Source organism: Phoca vitulina, unplaced genomic scaffold, assembly GCF_004348235.1.
Source record: "Phoca vitulina isolate PV1807 unplaced genomic scaffold, GSC_HSeal_1.0 scaffold41, whole genome shotgun sequence".
NCBI classification, from domain to species: Eukaryota; Metazoa; Chordata; class Mammalia; order Carnivora; family Phocidae; genus Phoca; species Phoca vitulina.
Genome location: NW_022589744.1, coordinates 16,668,629 through 16,684,960, shown reverse-complemented (window position 1 = coordinate 16,684,960; position 16,332 = coordinate 16,668,629). Strand labels below are relative to the sequence as shown.

The window sequence follows — 16,332 nt, the reverse complement described above, 5'->3', positions numbered from 1 at the left end:
CCGCCGCCGCCGCCGCCGCCGCCACGGAGCTGAGGGCCGCGCGAGGCCGCCGGCCGGCGAGCGACGAGCGGCGGCGAGGGGCGGGACACGCGCGGCGCGCTGCGAGCCGGCGGGCGCCGCTGACTGACGGCCGTACTGGCCAATGGGGGCGGCGCACAGCAGTGGGGCTACCGGAGGCCGGCCAATGGCGAGGCACGCCGGCCGAGCGCCCGCACGTCCGGCCGCGACGCCCGGCGCAGGCGCGGCTTCCAGCGGCCTGGAAAACCCGGGGTAGAGCGTGGCTGGCGCGGAGCTTCGGGGCGACAGGCGGCGGGTCGAGGTCGTCGCGGGCTGGGCGGGGGGCGCGTGACGTCTGCCCCGAGGAGCCGCGGCTCGGGCCACGGGGTGGGTGGAGCGCTCGTGGCCTGCGCGGGCATCCGCACGGCCTTGGGCAGAGCTGGAAACTGCTTCCACTGCGGGAGGTCCGCGGGAGACCGTCGACGGCCAAGTCAGCTCCGCGGTGCTGGGACGCGGGGGCTGGGCGCAGGAGGCTGGGGACGCGGAGGCCGGGATTGCGGGAGGCCAGGGGTCCCGGGGGCATGAGGGCCGGGGATGCAGGGGCGCGGGAGGCCGGGGCGGGGAGCTGCGGGACGTATCTCACCTGGGCACAAGGAGGTGCTCAGAGCGCCCACGGGAGGCATTGGGGCACCCCACCCCACGCCACCCCGACGGAACTCTGACTTGCTTTATTTACGATCTGTGCTCGCAGTTTAGTCCAGAATTTCTGAGCCATGAATATGGCAGAATGTCCTAGACAGAGAAACAAGTTTCATCAAGTATTTATGTATTGGTGGTCGAGACAAGTATGGAAATGTTAAGTGGGAGAGCCTGTCGTTTAAAAACAAAATACAAAGTTGCCGGGCTGGCTGGCTGGTAGAGCACGCGACTCTTGACCTCCCGGGTTAAGTTCGAGCCCCACAGTCGGTGTAGATTACTTAAAGTCTTGTAAAAAATAATTAACAAAATACAGTCGAATGAGGGGCGCCTGGGTGGCTCAGTCGTTAGGCGTCTGCCTTCGGCTCAGGTCATGATCCCAGGGTCCTGGGATCGAGCCCCGCATCGGGCTTCCTGCTCGGCGGGAAGCCTGCTTCTCCCTCTCCCACTCCCCCTGCTGATGTTCCCTCTCTCACTGTGTCTCTCTCTGTCAAATAAATAAATAAAATCTTTAAAAAAAAAAAAAAAAATACAGTCGAATGAAAGAACGAGCATATGAGCAGTATAACGAGTGTTTCCAGATCGCTGATGAGCGACCGTGGAGCGTGTTGTTGCCTTGTGCTTTAGTGCACTCATTCGGGACGTCACCCCTCGACTGGCTTCCAGAAGTTTCACTGTGATAAAGGTATTGATGCTGTTTGGCGTGTGTGCTGTATGCTGTTAGCAGACTTACGCAAGCTTCCTCGAAATCCTCCCAAGTCTTGGCCAGCACGGGCTGTCCGTCGTGCAGGAAACCCAGATTGGCAGACACACAGAGGATGAGCTTGTGGCATCGCACCGATGTGTTTGTTACATCCTGTAGTGTAGACACGAGGCACCTGGATAAAAGTTAGGTGATGCCAAGCCCTAAGCAAGTAGAAATGGTAAAGATCACACAGCTCTGAGAAGACTCACCAAGTGCTGAGACAGTGAGGAAGGGCTCCAAATCAGAGTCAGGCCTTCCATCCCTTCCAAATGCTTGATAGGCCTCCACGGTATACCAGGCGCAGAGAGCAGTGAGCCAACCAGGCAGCCGTGTCCCATCAGTATGTGTGAAAGTAAGAGGACCCAAAGGAAGCCAGCCTCCAGGACCCCTTGTGACGGAGGGGAAAAGCAGCACCGGAAGATGCTCACAGGTAGGCAACCTGCTGCTCTTCATGTCAAAAAACTGAAGGCAGAGATGTGGAAGACACACACGCAGACTCTTTACAAACATTTGTTCTTTCAGATGTGTCCTGAGCATCTAGTTTATGCCAGACACGGGTGGAAGAAGAGAGCAGATGCTTACAGAGGATCCACGGTACACATGTGAATAAGTACACAGGACAGCCAAAGAGTGTGTGCTGAAAGGCAGAGTGCTGGGGCCAAGAGACGAGGAGAGGACGAGACATCTGACCTGACACCTGAAGGATGTGCACCAGAGACCTCAGGAAGCTCTGGGCAAAGAGGAAGGGCAACTGCTCTGAGGAGGGAATAGGCTGGCGTGTCCCAGGCCGAAGGCCCATGAATGATGGGAGGAGAAACACAGAGCATTTCAGAAGACACTTCAGAGCTTCTCATTTAGGGAAGTAGGAAACCAGGGGCAGTTCAAGCAAGGAGTAAAGTGTTCAAGCAGTTTAATTGTTAAAAATGTCAACCTTCTTGCCACATGTGACAAAATTGAAAACAGGGAGACCCATTTGTGTCTCTTGTAATGATTCAGACTATAGAAAGAAATAGCTGGACCCATGGTGCTCAAAGCTTTTTGCATAGTATCCAATAAACTAATTTTGTGAAATCTTGTAAGCCCCCACATTCAAGATAATAGCAAAATTTTCCATCATGTTTAAATAATTGCGGTGGATGTAATTTCTCAAATATTATAAATATTGACTTTTTAAATAAATTATGGCATCATTCCTTAGATGTATGAAATGGATCCTGAATGCCATTGTGATTTGAAACCCACTAGCCTATATTTTATAAACATATAAACAGTCTCTTAGTTAACCAGTTTTATTAAATCCTTTACTCCTAGGGCGCCTGGGTGGCTCAGTAGGTTAAGCATCTGACTCTTGGTTTCAGCTCAGGTCATGGTCCCAGGGTCATGAGATCCAGCCCTGTGTCAGCCCTGTGTCGGGCTCTGTGCTTAGTGTGGAATCTGCTTGTCCCTCTCCCTCTGTTCTTCGCCCCCCCTGCCCCCCCGGCTCTTGCTCTCTCACTCTCTCAAATAAAAAAATCTTTTTAAAAAATCCTTTACTCCCAAACTCATTTCCATTCAAATTCCCCCACAAATTTTATCCTAAATACCATAAGTGTTTATGCTTGAGTATTTATTCATGAGCTTATTATTTACCCCTGGAGACACACACATACACAGATACGTACATTAATCTGCAATTCCTGCAAATATAAGTGTCATGTTAAAACATCTCTCTTGGATTGAATTAGTATTACAACTTTTGTTAACATAATTGATGAGAGCAATATAAACATATGCAGGTTTTGATTAAGACTAAAAAGTTGAGTATATTGGAGATTTATTTCTTAATATGTCTGGGGCTTTTTCTCCCCTCAACACCTAGTTCACATATCTGGTGATGAGAATTGCTGGAGTGAGGCAGGGCGCAGAACCAGTATTATTCCTGTTTTTCATAAATGGCATACACATAAGTAAACAGAAGTAGAGGAAGTTTCATTATAGCGACCTAACACTGTTCTTTGAACCTCTTCTAGTTGCAGGTGCTACATGAGGGCGGAGGCCTTGTAGGACTGGGCGGTGCTGGGTCTCCGTGCAGCCCGGGGAGCCCTGAGACACCACAAAGGCCACACCCTAGGAGTAAGGGCCACACACCAGTAGTAAAGGAGAAAGCAAAATACCTGAAATGAAGAGCTCATTTAATTTTCTGAACACCAGACTGGATACAGCTAAAGAGAGGATTTTTCAACTCAAAATTCCATCCTCTGAAAACAGAACAAATTAGAATAAGAAAGAAAGATAACAGAAAGGAATATTAGGACAAGATCAAATGGTCCAGTGTGCGTAAAGTTGGATGTCCAGAAGGAAGGGAAAGAAATGGATCAATAGAAATATTTGGAGAGAGAATGTGTAAGAATTTTACAAATTGGTAAGAATACACTGACCCTCAGATCCAAAAAGTTTAGCAAACCCCAAGGAGGACAAATTCAAAGAACAACACTTGGAGGCATATCACAGTCCGACTTCTGAAAACCAAAGGTAAAAATAAAAGTCCTAAAAGGACACAAAATATATTTTTTTAAAGATTTATTTGTTTATTTTAGAGAGAGCGTGCAGGAGAGCGGGGGGGGGGGGTGCAGAAAGGCAGAGGGAGAGAGAGAATCCCAAGTGGACTGCCTGCTGAGTGTAGAGCCTGATGTGGGGCTCGATCTCATGACCCTAAGTTCACAATCAGATGATGACATGAGCCGAAACCAAGAGTTGGATGCTCAACCGACTGCGCCACCCAGGTGTCCCTAAAAAACAAAAATTTAAGAGACACGTTACATTCAGGGAGACATCATTGAGAACGACTTATCAAGAGCAGTGGGCGCCAGAAACAAAAAGATGGCATCCGCAAAATGCTAAAGGTCAAACAGTCCTTGAGACCAGTATCCAATACCTAACAAAAATATCCTCAAAAATTAAGGTCGTAATTAATTTTGAACATCTGTAATAAAAGGCATTTTCAGATAAACAAAAGCTGAAAATCGTCACCAGAAGAGCTGGCCTTCGGAAAGATACCGACCTCTTTCAGGCAGGAGGAAAGTGACCCCAGTGGGGTCCCAGATCTGCCCCAAGGAGTGAAGGACACCTGAACAGGTGATGGCATGGGTAACTCTAAAAGACATTTAAATAATTTCTTTAAAAGATTATCAGATGAATGCTCAAAGCAGAATGTAGTCATGTGTTGTGGGTGCTCATTCCCCGCCATGTACTCCATGTACTGGGAGTGTCCCGACACAGCACGTGTCCAGGACGGGAGCCACGACCCGGGGGCTTGCACGCACTGCCAGTGTGGCCAGGGTGACTGAGAGCTGAGCTTTAAAGTTGTACTTGGTTATAGTTGATGTAACTTGATGTTTAAATAGCCGCACGTGGCTAGTGGCTGCCAGATGAGACAATGCAACCCTCAGAAATAAAAAAAATATGATCGCAAGGAAACAAAAGTTTAGGAAGCAAGCCAGTGTTATTTCACTGTTTCGAGGTTCTTATGTGGTTGATCAACTGCTGTATGATTTCAAAGTGAACTGTGGCAAGTGAAGGGTATATACTGTACTTTCTAGCTCAGCCCCTAAGTAAGTATAAATGTATGTATTATATGTAATGTTATATAATAACTTGTATGTAAAAACTACAATAGAGGAGATAAATGGAATTTAAAAAATATATGAATAGTCCAATAGCAGGCAAGAAAGAAGGCAAAAAGAACAGATAGAACAAATATAGAACAAGGTAGTGGCTTTAAACCCAGCTGTGTCAATCATTATATTAAATGTAAATGCATGGAACACTACAATTAGAAGCCAGAAACTGAGTAAAAAGGAAAAAAAAAAAAAAAAACCACCTGACTTAGGAGTTTACAAAACACACTTTCAATCTAAAGACCAAGACAAGCCAAAGTTACAAGGATGGAAAAAGAAGCATCATTCAAACACACTTTGTGCAATCACCGGTGACAGTGGCATGAGACCGGGCCACCTCAGGTCAGGACTGTTAGGAGAGACTGGTCCGTAGTGACAGGGTCAGCTCAGCAGGAAAGTGCAAGAATCCTCAGTGCATGTCAGAACATACCTCCCAGCGCGCCCGGCTGGCTCAGTCGGTGGAGCTTGCGACTCTGGATCTTGGGGTTATGGGTTCGGATCCCACACTGGGTGTAGAGGTGACTTAAAGAGATGAAATCTTTAAAAAACAACAACAACAACAACATAACTTTCAAATGCTCAAAGCAAAAATGGACAGAACTGAAATGAACAAAACCCACAGACATAGTTCAAGATGTTAACACTCGGCTACGTAGTTATTAGAACGAGCAGGAAGAAAAGTCTAGAAGGAAAAGAGAGTAAGACGAGGCCTGGCCCTTCCAGTGTGAATGTCGGGCAGGCCCCGCTGGAGAAGGTGCCATCAGAAGCATGTGTCAGTTAACAAGCACCGTGCAGTGTTTGCTTTGTGCCAGGTCCCGCTTAAAGGACCTTTCCAGACACCGACTCGGGCCGTCCTCGTGGCGCCGGTGTTTGACGGGTGCTGTGATGGCCTTGCGATGGCCTGCGTATCACCCTCAGGCACCAGGAGGGTAACCGGCCCAGGCCAGCACAGCCCGGACTGCTCTACACCACTTCACTTGGGGAGGCAAAAGCAAGGCCGCCTCCACGTGCCCCTCACAGTGAAAAGGGGTGCTTGTTAATGTTATAACTGTGAATTTTGATAGTCTTTAAGAAACAAAAATTCAGAGCAAAATCCAGCACAGCAACTGGTTTCTTTAACAAACTCCTACAACCTGTGATTGAAAGTCCTGTGGCCCTAAGCCTATAACCCCATGTTTCAGCATTTCTGCCTGAACTGAAATACCTTCACCGGGAGAAAGCCAAACCCAGTAGTCTGCGTGTCCTGCAAACGGAGACTCTCCCTGTTCAGCTCTTGCCCAAATTTCCATGTCCTCTCACTACTCCCGAGTGGTGTGGGAGACCTGTGTCCACCCCAGTTGCTGGGCTCTGCCCACAGCTTGCCTCTGCCATATCCCCCCCATCCAACAGCCCCCTTCCCTGTTTAGTCCCATGCCCCACTCTTGTTCATACAGTTCTGCCTATACGCAGGTACCCTCCTCCCCATCGATCCAATTCCCTCTTGACGTAAAGTGCAGTTGGCACTTGAACAACTCAAGGGTTAGGGGCACCAACGCCCAGCGCAGTCAAAAACTGGGTATAACTTCTGACTCCCCAAAAACTTTACTAATAGCCTACTGTTCATAGAAGCCTTACCAATAACATAAATGGTTGATTAACAGTAAGTTGTATGTTAAACGTTTTATATATTGTATATATTGTATTCTTACCAAAGAAAAGCTAGAATAAAAAACTGTTAGTGAAATCGTAAGGAAGAGAAAATAGATTGGTACTACACTGTAATGAAAAAAAAAAACCCACCTGTAAGTGGACCTACAGGGTTCAAACCCGTGTGGCCCAAGGGTCCACTGTGTTCCCTCACTGTGGCAACTGTGTGTGTGGATTTTGTAACCTGTGACATTTAGTAACTCTGGGCTGGTGATGTTCTTGCTGCCTTCCTTCCATTGTTACTTCATTTCTGTAATGTTAGGTCCTGTCTCCCCAGTTGGGGAGACCTCCATTTATACTTCTGAGTGATCAATGCCATGCCCGTACATGTCTGTCTCAGGAAATCGTGTAACTCCATTCATCCACTTGGCTGCCAGGAGCTGCTTTCAACTCGTCCTTGGCTGTGGGGTACACAAAGGAAACACATATTCTTATTTTGGCCAAGCTTTCAGAGAAAATATAAGGAATATTCACGAAAATATGGCCATGCTGATAATCAATACTGTAAATTTAAAAAGTATTATCATGGATGTAAGCACTAAATTAAATAAATGATAAATTTCACATTTTCTGGTTTTCTTCTTTCAGAAACACAAGTACTACGGTGTAAAAAATTATATAACCATAAACTCTCTGCTACCCAGCCTTCTGAGAAGAATGCACTGTTCTGGTTGGTTAAACGCCCTGGGCTCTAGGGCAGGAGGAGGCCGATGGCATGTTCCTCAGTCAGCATCTGCCCAGCACCCGGCGGGCAGTAGGTATTTTGTACACACGTCACATCGCTGAACTGAACTGCAGTCTACTTGATAAAGAAATCCAAATTTACATGATTATGAAGTTTCAAATCGTTGTAATACAATCACAACATCACAACCACCTGACATCAAAACCTTACTGATGTGACCTGCTCTTCTTGACCATTCAGGGGCGTTCAGAGGGTATCTCGGTACCCATGAGCATAATTACCAATGCCATTTTTCCACTGTCATGGTATATACAGAGAAGTACCCGTCAATATAGAGCTCACCTCAATTGGTTTAAGTAACTATATTGGTATAGATCACTAAACAAAAGCAACAGATTCTTGAATATTGATTTACTAAATGCCCTGTTTGATCTATAGAGTATCATCCCAATCAAAACTTCAACTGGCTTTTTTGTAGAAATTGACAAGCCAATTTTTATATTCATATGGAAATGCAGGGGACCGAAGAAAATCAGAATGAGCTTGGAAGAGAACCAGGGTGAAAGGTTGGTGGCCGTATTAATGTAAATCAATAGAAAGCTGCGGTAGCTATAGGCACCAAATGAATATAAGATGCCTTCTCTAATTTGGCTTTTAAAGAGAAGATTTTGGTAATCTATGAGAGATAGCTAATAAAGCTATAGTAATCAAATGAATACAAAGCTGTAGTAAAGTTGTGTAGTATTGGTATAAGAATAGACAAGTCAGTGGAACAAAATAAAAGGTCCAGAAATAGACCTCCACATACAGAATCAATTGATTTTTTAAAACTTTTTTAAAAAGATTTTATTTATTTATTTGACACAGAGAGAGAGGGAGAGAGAGCACAAGCAGGGGCAGAGGCAGAGGGAGAAGCAGACTCCCCGCTGAGCAAGAAGCCTGACACGGGGCTCAATCCCAGGACCTCGGGAGCAGGGAGCCCTATGCGGGGCTCCATCCCAGAACCCTGGGATCATGACCTGAGCCGAAGGCAGACGCTTCACCGACTGAGCCACCCGGGCGCTCCTGGAATCAACTGATTTTCAACAAAGGTGTCAGAGTTATTTAATAGGGGAAGGGAAGTGAGACTTCAGTATGTGTTTGGTCTCTGCCCCTAGTTACTGACACAGAGCTCCTAAATCCCTTGGAATTTCCTATGTGATAGGAGCATCTTTTTTCCTGATGAGGTGACTCTGAGTGGGCTCCTGGATGGAGGATGGTCACCAGGATGAGAAGTTGGAATGTTCAGCTCCATCCCCCATCCTCTGGGAGAGGGACTTGAGGTTGAGTTAATAGTCTGCTATGAAACTTCCATAAAAGTCTCTAAACTATGGGGTTCAGAGAGTTTACAGGTTTGTGAAGGGTTGATATACCCCAACTTACAGGGACAGAAGCTCCTGTGTTCAAGACCCTCCTGGACCTCACCCTATGTATCTCCTCATCTCTATCCTTTAGAATATCCTCTATAATAAACCAGTGAACATAACTAAATATTTCCCTGAGTTCTGTGAGTTATTCTAGCAAATTACTGAACCTGAGAGGAGTGTTAGGAACCCCTGATCTGTAGCCGAGTCAGAAGTGTGGGTTCCCTGGGACCTATTACTTACAAATGGCATCTAAAGCAGGGGGCCATCTGGTGGCCCAGAGCCCACAGTGTGTGGGGCCTGCACTAACTCTGGGCAGTTGGTGTCAGAACCGGGTGGAACTATAGGACGCCCAGGTGGCATCCACAGAGGACTGGAGAACTGCTTGGTGTGGGAAACCCACACATTTTGTGTCCGGAGTGTTGTGAGTGGAGAAGGAGGTTTCCTTCAGGAAGTCTATCCAACAGGTAGCACTGGGACAACTGGATATCCAAATAATAGCAACAACCACAAGTGAGAACTCACCACACCTTACGCCACACAGAACAGCCTGAGCTGGGTCACAGAGCTGTGCGTAACAGCTAAGACTAGGAAGCTCCCCACCACCAAAACATAATAGACTATCCTTGTGCCTCTGGGGTCTTAGAACCCAAACAGTGAAAACCGTAAAAGGGAAAAGTGGATAAACCAGAATTATGAAAAATATTTACATTTTGATCCTCAAAAGACTATGAAAAATACGAAAATATGAGCCACAGACCGAGAAAATATCCATAATACATATACCAGACAAGAATACCTAAACAGAATTTAAAAGAACTCCTCATGTCAGGGCACCTGGGTTAAGCAGCTGACTCTCGGTTTCGGCTCAAGTCATGATCTTAGGGTTGTGAGATTGAGCCCCGTGTCAGGCTCTGCGCTCAGCGGGGCGTCGGCTTCTCTCTCTGGCTCCCCGCTGCTCACACCAACTCTTTCTCTCTCTCTCTAAAATAAATAAATCTTAAAAAAAAATAAAAACAGGGGCGCCTGGGAGGCTCAGTCGGTTGAGCGTCTGCCTTTGGCTCAGGTCATGATCCCAGGGTCCTGGGATCGAGCCCCACATCAGGCTCCCAGCTCGGCCGGGAGCCTGCCTCTCCCTCTGCCCCGCCCCCCGCTTGTTATCTCTCCATCTCTGTGTCAAATAAAATATTAAAAATAAAAAATAAAAACATAAAAGAACTCCTGTAACTCCATAATTTTAAAAACTAAATTTTAAAAAATAGGCAAGAGGCTTGAGCAGCTACCTCACAAGAGAAGATAGATGAATGGCCAGTCAGCATGTGAAAAATGTGCACCATCATTAGTCATCAGGGAAACGCAAATTGAAACCACAACCACATAACGGGTAGAACGGCTAGAATCAGTAAGACCAACCTTACCACGTGCAGATGATGATGTGAAGGAACTGGAACTCTTACACATTGTTGGTGGGAACACAGAATGGGACGGCCGCTTTGGGAAACAGTGTGTCAGTTTCTTGTATAAAGTTACACACACACACACACAATCAGCCGTTCCACTCCTAAGTACTTACCCAAGAGAAAGCAAAGCCTATGCCTGCAAAATGGCCTGTACAAGAATCTTCATAGCCGCTTTATTCAGAATAATCAGAAAGTGAAACAACCTGGGACGCCTGGGTGGCTCAGTCAGTTGAGTGTCCGACTCTTGATTTCAGCTCAGGTCGTGATCTCAGGGTCGTGGGATCGAGCCTCGCCTCCAGCCCTGCACAAAGCGGGGAGTTGGCTTGGGATCCTCTCTCCCTCTCCCCTCCCCTCGCTCACTCTCTCTCTCTCTCTCTCAAATAAATAAATAAAATCTTTAAAAAGATTAAAAAATAGTAATTTAGAATCTAGCACAGTTTAAGGTGGCCCTGCCTTCTGACGTGGCGACTGCAGTTCTAGAACTGACTGCACACAGGTGTCTGTGACAGAAGATCAACACGACTCTGACGTACATCAGTGGTGGCCAGTTGACTACTGGAAGGAAGCGGAGAGTGAATCGGCCGAGGTGTAGCGACAGGAGAGGTGAGGGCCAAGTGTGGTGCCCGGGCCGTGGAGGGGGCTGACTTACTGCCTGGTAACCAAGAAAGGTCCACAACAACATTCACCAACCGCCAATAGGAGCCACTCCCATTTCCTAGGATTCTGTCCTTTCCCATTAAAAAATTAATAAGTATGTCTCGCTTTGTAATTTCAATTTAAAATTACTTTTAATTAAGGTTGGAAAACATAACTGGATCACTTAAAAGGTAAAAATTGGTAAAATGTTTTAAATTCCATCTGATTTTAGGAAAGATTGCGCTTTATAGATGAATAATACATACATTCCTAACTGAATTTCATCCTAAACAAATGAGAGCTTTAGAGATCCATCTTATACTACCAATTTTTAGAAGAAAATTGTTAAACGTACAGATATTAACTGGACCTGAAAGTGTTTCTAAGGCCTCCTTCATCAAAATCTCTTCTCCACAGACATCCCTCGGGGCTTCGGAGACGGGGAGAGGCACGTTCCCACCTGTGCACCCCAGGGGCAGGAAGGGGGTCGACGGGTGTGCCCGGATGTGCCCCCTGCACACACGTCATGGAAGCCATCACGGAGGAGCTACGTGTATTTACCTGCTTGGTTAAGGCAATGCTCCCAGAAAAGCAGTCGTCGGAAGGTGACCAGGGGGCGGGCAGGCCCTATACAAGTTCCCTGCATTCCTGTGTTCTCAACCATGTTTATCTGAGTTTGGGAGGAGCACTAGGGGGCCTGCTTGGGAGCCGGTATGAAGGCACGGGGTCCTCGTGGTGGCTGGGGTCCCATGGCTGGCCACCCCTACACCAGTTGCCCTTAGCATCAAGGTCCAGCTGCGTCTCCTCCTCCAGGCCACCTTTCTGAATCTCTGTGCTGACGCTGGTGTCCCCCAAAGGTGCCCATGGGACACATACAAAACGCAGACTGTAGGACAGACGTGAATTAAACAGCGCAGCTGACGGGGGCTTCTGAACAGAGGGACCTCGTTGCCCCAGCTCAGCCATCCCTGGAGCTCCCTGTAGCCTCCCAGCATCCTGGGCATGGCTGGTCCTCCTGTCGCCTGAGAGGAGACGCTGCCAGGCTCTGACTCCTGCGCTACTTTACCGCCCACGTGCGTGTTCACTGGCACATCCGCTCGGCAAGCGTTTCCTGTCCCCAGCCTCATTCCTGTGCCAGATGCCAAGGGCCCACCGAGAGCAAAGGGGACACGGGCTGCCTGTCAGGCCAAGGAGGGCAGGAGGCCTGATGCAAGCCAGCAGCATGCCTTACCTGGAGGAGTAGCTTCTCACACAGAGCCAGCCCCTTCCCCGAGACCCTCCTCCCACCACACACACACGCCCAGCCCCCACATGCAAGACCCCTGCTTCCATTAGCCACCCTGACACCTGCCATGCAGTGAGAACTGCTCCTTCACCGGAACTGCCTCATTCCTAGCTCACAGTGGGACAGTCACTGTGCACATACGTTCTCCTGATGGGGCTCAGCCTCCGTGGAGCTCCTGATTGCTCTCAGCACTAGCCTGATGCAGTTAGTTTGGGAAAGTGACATTGTGAATAGTGATTCCAATTGGTTGCCATTTGTTGGCCCGTGCAGAAACCTTCCTGAGTTTATGAGGGTCAGGATGAAACCCCTCCTCATCCTGGAGGTCCGTGGGCCAGGGGTGGGACATGGAAGAGAAAGCAGGCCGTTGGGACGGGTGCACGAAAGAGAGGTGAAGCTCTGGAGAGCATTCTGATGGCCCACATCAAAGCTGTACTGGGCACATGCCTGGTCCCTTTCAATTCAACAATACCTGTGTAGAGGGCGCCTGGGTGGCTCAGTTGGTTAAGCGACTGCCTTTGGCTCAGGTCATGATCCTGGAGTCCCTGGATCGAGTCCCGCATCGGGCTCCCTGCTCAGCAGGGAGCCTGCTTCTCCCTCTGACCCTCCCCCCTCTCATGTGCTCTCTCTCTCTCTCTCATTCTCTCTGTCTCAAATAAATAAATAAAATCTTTAAAAAAAAAAAAAAACAATACCTGTGTAGAGCTACACCTGTAGGAGACAGACACCACTTCATTTGGGAAACAAAAATAAAGAAAACAGAGATCCTGCCTCTAAGGAATGGGTAACAAAAAGAGAAACACCATAATTTCAAAAAGTGGGCAAGGAGGATTTCTGATACTGGAGAGTGAATTACAGAGGGGCGAGGAGAGACTAGAAGAAACTCCGTGGATCTGGGCCAGAGTGGAGCTCATTCCCACCTTCACGTAGACACACAGACAATCACAGACGTGCCTGCAGCCATGGGTTAGTGCACACACCTGTACTTCCTGGCTCTGCAGCCCTATACAGCACAGACCCAGGGACAACCCACGGGCCAGTCTCTGTACCCCAATATGGCACAGGCAGGGATGCCCCACAGGTCAGTCTCTGCACCCCGAGATGGCACAGAGAGGGATGCCCCACAGGTCAGTCTCTGCACCCCGAGATGGCATAGACCTGGGGACACCCTGTGGGTCAGTCTCTGCACCCTGAGATGGCATAGACATGGGGACACCCTGTGGGTCAGTCTCTGCACCCTGAGATGGCACAGAGAGGGAGGCCCCACAGGTCAGTCTCTGCACCCCGAGATGGCACAGACACAGGGACACCATCTGCACCATGAAATAGCAGTAAACACCATCCTCCAACAAAAGAACCGGAACTCCTTGGAGACACATGAGGGAACTGCCAAGCGTATCTGAGGCCTCCCGTCCAACGTCTGGAAGTTGCAGAAGAAATAACACTCAAACTGGTAATAACACAGCAAAGGGGCCTAAAGAAAGCAAGATGTCCCAGTGTCAGAACCCCACGCACTCACGCGAGCCCCTGCATGTGCCGTGTGGTTATTGTGTCATACCCGCCACAGAGCCCAACACCGCAGAGGGGCAATTTTCAAATGCATTTGAGTTGCAGTGTTTGCCTTAAGTTCAGACTAACTATGCATACTTTAAAATACTGATCACAGGAAATCCAAATACAACCAGAAGGAAATATGTTACTGAAAGGAAAAGCTGAAATGAAAAGTCTGGTAGACACTTCAAAAAATCAAGTGTATCACAATGGAAACCAAAAACACTAATGGTCAAAATCATGAAAGGAAAGAATCATGAGAGCTAAGAAAATATGGATAATGGAAATAACACAGAAATGAAAGATATTCTGAGAACCAGGACACTCCTAACCAGGACGCAAGAAAGCAGAAGGAAAGAAAAGCAGGAGGGGCGCCTGGGTGGCCCAGTCGGTGAAGCGTCTGCCTTCGGCTCAGGTCGTGATCCCGCGCCCCGGGGGCGAGCCCCGCATCGGGCTCCCTGCTCGGGGGGAGCCTGCCTCTCCCGCTCCCTCTGCTCCTTCCCCTGCTCGTGCGCCCTCACACACACGGATCAGAGAAACGTTTCGTTAACTGTACGGATTCTGTGGTGTTTATCCGCTTCGTACCATGTGCGCTTTATCACTTTCCTTACTCCAGTCCACCTCACCTTCACAACTAGCTGTTCTTCAGCAACAGGGCGCTCCGCGGCACACACGCCTGAGGCCCCGCCCACCCCGCGCCGGCCCCCACCCTCCCGGACCCTGACCCGCGGGGGGCGAGGCTCACACGGACCTGGCGCCGCGGACCCGCTTCGGGGGTGGGGGGAGTAAAGACGAGCAGAGTCCACGCCGCGCTGGTGGCGAAGGCAGGAGTGTTGAGTCACCACGGCCCCCCGCAGAAGGTGGCCGCCCCGAAGTCGCTACGTTCCTTCCCACGGCCGCGGGGGCCCAGCCGCCCCGCGTCCCCGACCCCCGCCTAGGCCGCGCCGCCCGCCCCGCGACCCTGCCGGACCCCTGGTCCCCGGGAGCGCGCAACCTCGCCGCGCTCCGCAACGCCACCCCGTCGAGTGCGCACGCGCCAACCTACGCGCGCCTGCGAGGGGTGGGGCGGCAGCGCGAGGACGCCGCGACACGGGCGTACGCGGGAGCACGTGACCGGCCGCCCACGTGACGGGTGACGAACGACGGCCGGGCGGGCCGGGGCGGGGCGGGGCGCCTGCGTAGGGATTGAGTCGGGAGACGGGCTGGGCCGGCGAGTCCTAGGGTGCGCGGTGGCAGACGCGGGCCGTGACGGGGGCCCGGGATGAATAAAAGGGCTCCTGCCTGCCAGGGGGACGTGGCTTAGCGCCGACAGCGGCGCGAGCTCCTCATCGGCGACTGGGGGACCTCACTGGCTGTGCCCCCGTACCCTCGCTCGCTGGACGGTCCCGAGATGGGCTCGGACGCCCCTTCCTGGGGTCGCTGCCTGGCCCTCAACTGTGACGCGCGTGGTGTGACCACGAGCGGCGTCGCCCGGGCTGCGGGGACGGTGGGGCCCACGAGTCCAGGTCCGGAGTTAGGGTCTGTTCCGACGTGGCCTCGCGCGTCTCCTGCAGGGAAAGCATCAGCGAGGTCACCTGCCTTTCGGGTGGCTGGCCGTCGCCCCCCGCGCCCCCACAACCACTACTGGGGTTTACAGTTGGCCGCTCAGTCATGTAAGCAGGCGCTAGGGCGTCCTTCCTTGTCCCCAGGCCGATTTGGTCCAAGGGTTAATCAACCGTCACTGGGATGGCAGGAGAAAGGGTCTGACGGACATCTGTCGGTTATCTCGTCCACCTGATTGAGCCATTCCCACAGTGGAGACCTTTTGACGAGTTTTCCGGTGGAACTGAATCTTCTCAAATTCTGGGCCCCTTCCAGGAAGTCCGTCCACGCACTTACTTCATCAGCAAGGCTCTCTGGCACCAATCCTCGAGTCCCTGCACCGGGGCGTCCATACAATGTGCTGCTCGGTGGGGTTGCCCTGTCTTGTCCTGAGGCCACCTTCCCGTCTCTAACTGATCCGTACGCCTGGATTTATCAGGCTCGGACAATATCCTCAAGACCCTGTGGTGGAGGTTCAGGCACAGTACAGCCCTGTGGGTGCATTTCAGGGAGCCTCACCCCCTGTAGCAACTGCCAACCCCTCTTGATGGCTGCTCCTTGTGCCCTGCTGGGTGTGTCACCAATGCTGTGGAAGTCCCTGCCGCCTGGCTTTGCCCAGGCCTCCACTTCAGGTCCTCCTTCACCCTCACTCTCCCTTCAACGCCCTTGGTGGTCGTGGTCATACATCTGAGGTTATAGTTGTGCCCCACAGTTCTGGATGTCTTATGTTTGCTTCCAGATTCACCTCTTCTCTGAGACCAACCAGGAAGCTGGAGGGCAAGAGAGCCAAGGGGCTGCAGCCAATGGGAAGCACTGGCAAGGAGATTAGAGGGGAGGGAAGAAAGGCCGAGTACTCCTCGGCACTTTCCTGCCGGCAGGTGGGCTGACACTCCACTGAGGAAGGCCACTACCCCTGTCTGGTGCCCACTCCATCGGCCTCAGCACTCACGGGGG

General features: G+C 50.3%; 1 long non-coding RNA gene across 2 annotated transcripts; it reads right to left on the bottom strand.

Moving 5' to 3' along the window:
- Positions 1–4,242: 4,242 nt before the first annotated feature.
- Positions 4,243–14,813, bottom strand: LOC116648082. Of its 2 annotated transcripts, none has more exons than XR_004302441.1 (3): positions 10,442–10,603; positions 6,874–7,181; positions 4,243–5,632 (listed from the first exon to the last, which is right to left on the bottom strand). It is a non-coding gene; the product is annotated as an uncharacterized LOC116648082 (long non-coding RNA). The 2 variants fall into 2 exon arrangements; XR_004302442.1 differs by lacking the exon at positions 10,442–10,603 and adding an exon at positions 14,549–14,813 and having other exon boundaries at positions 5,593–5,632.
- Between the last annotated feature and the right edge of the window lie 1,519 nt (positions 14,814–16,332).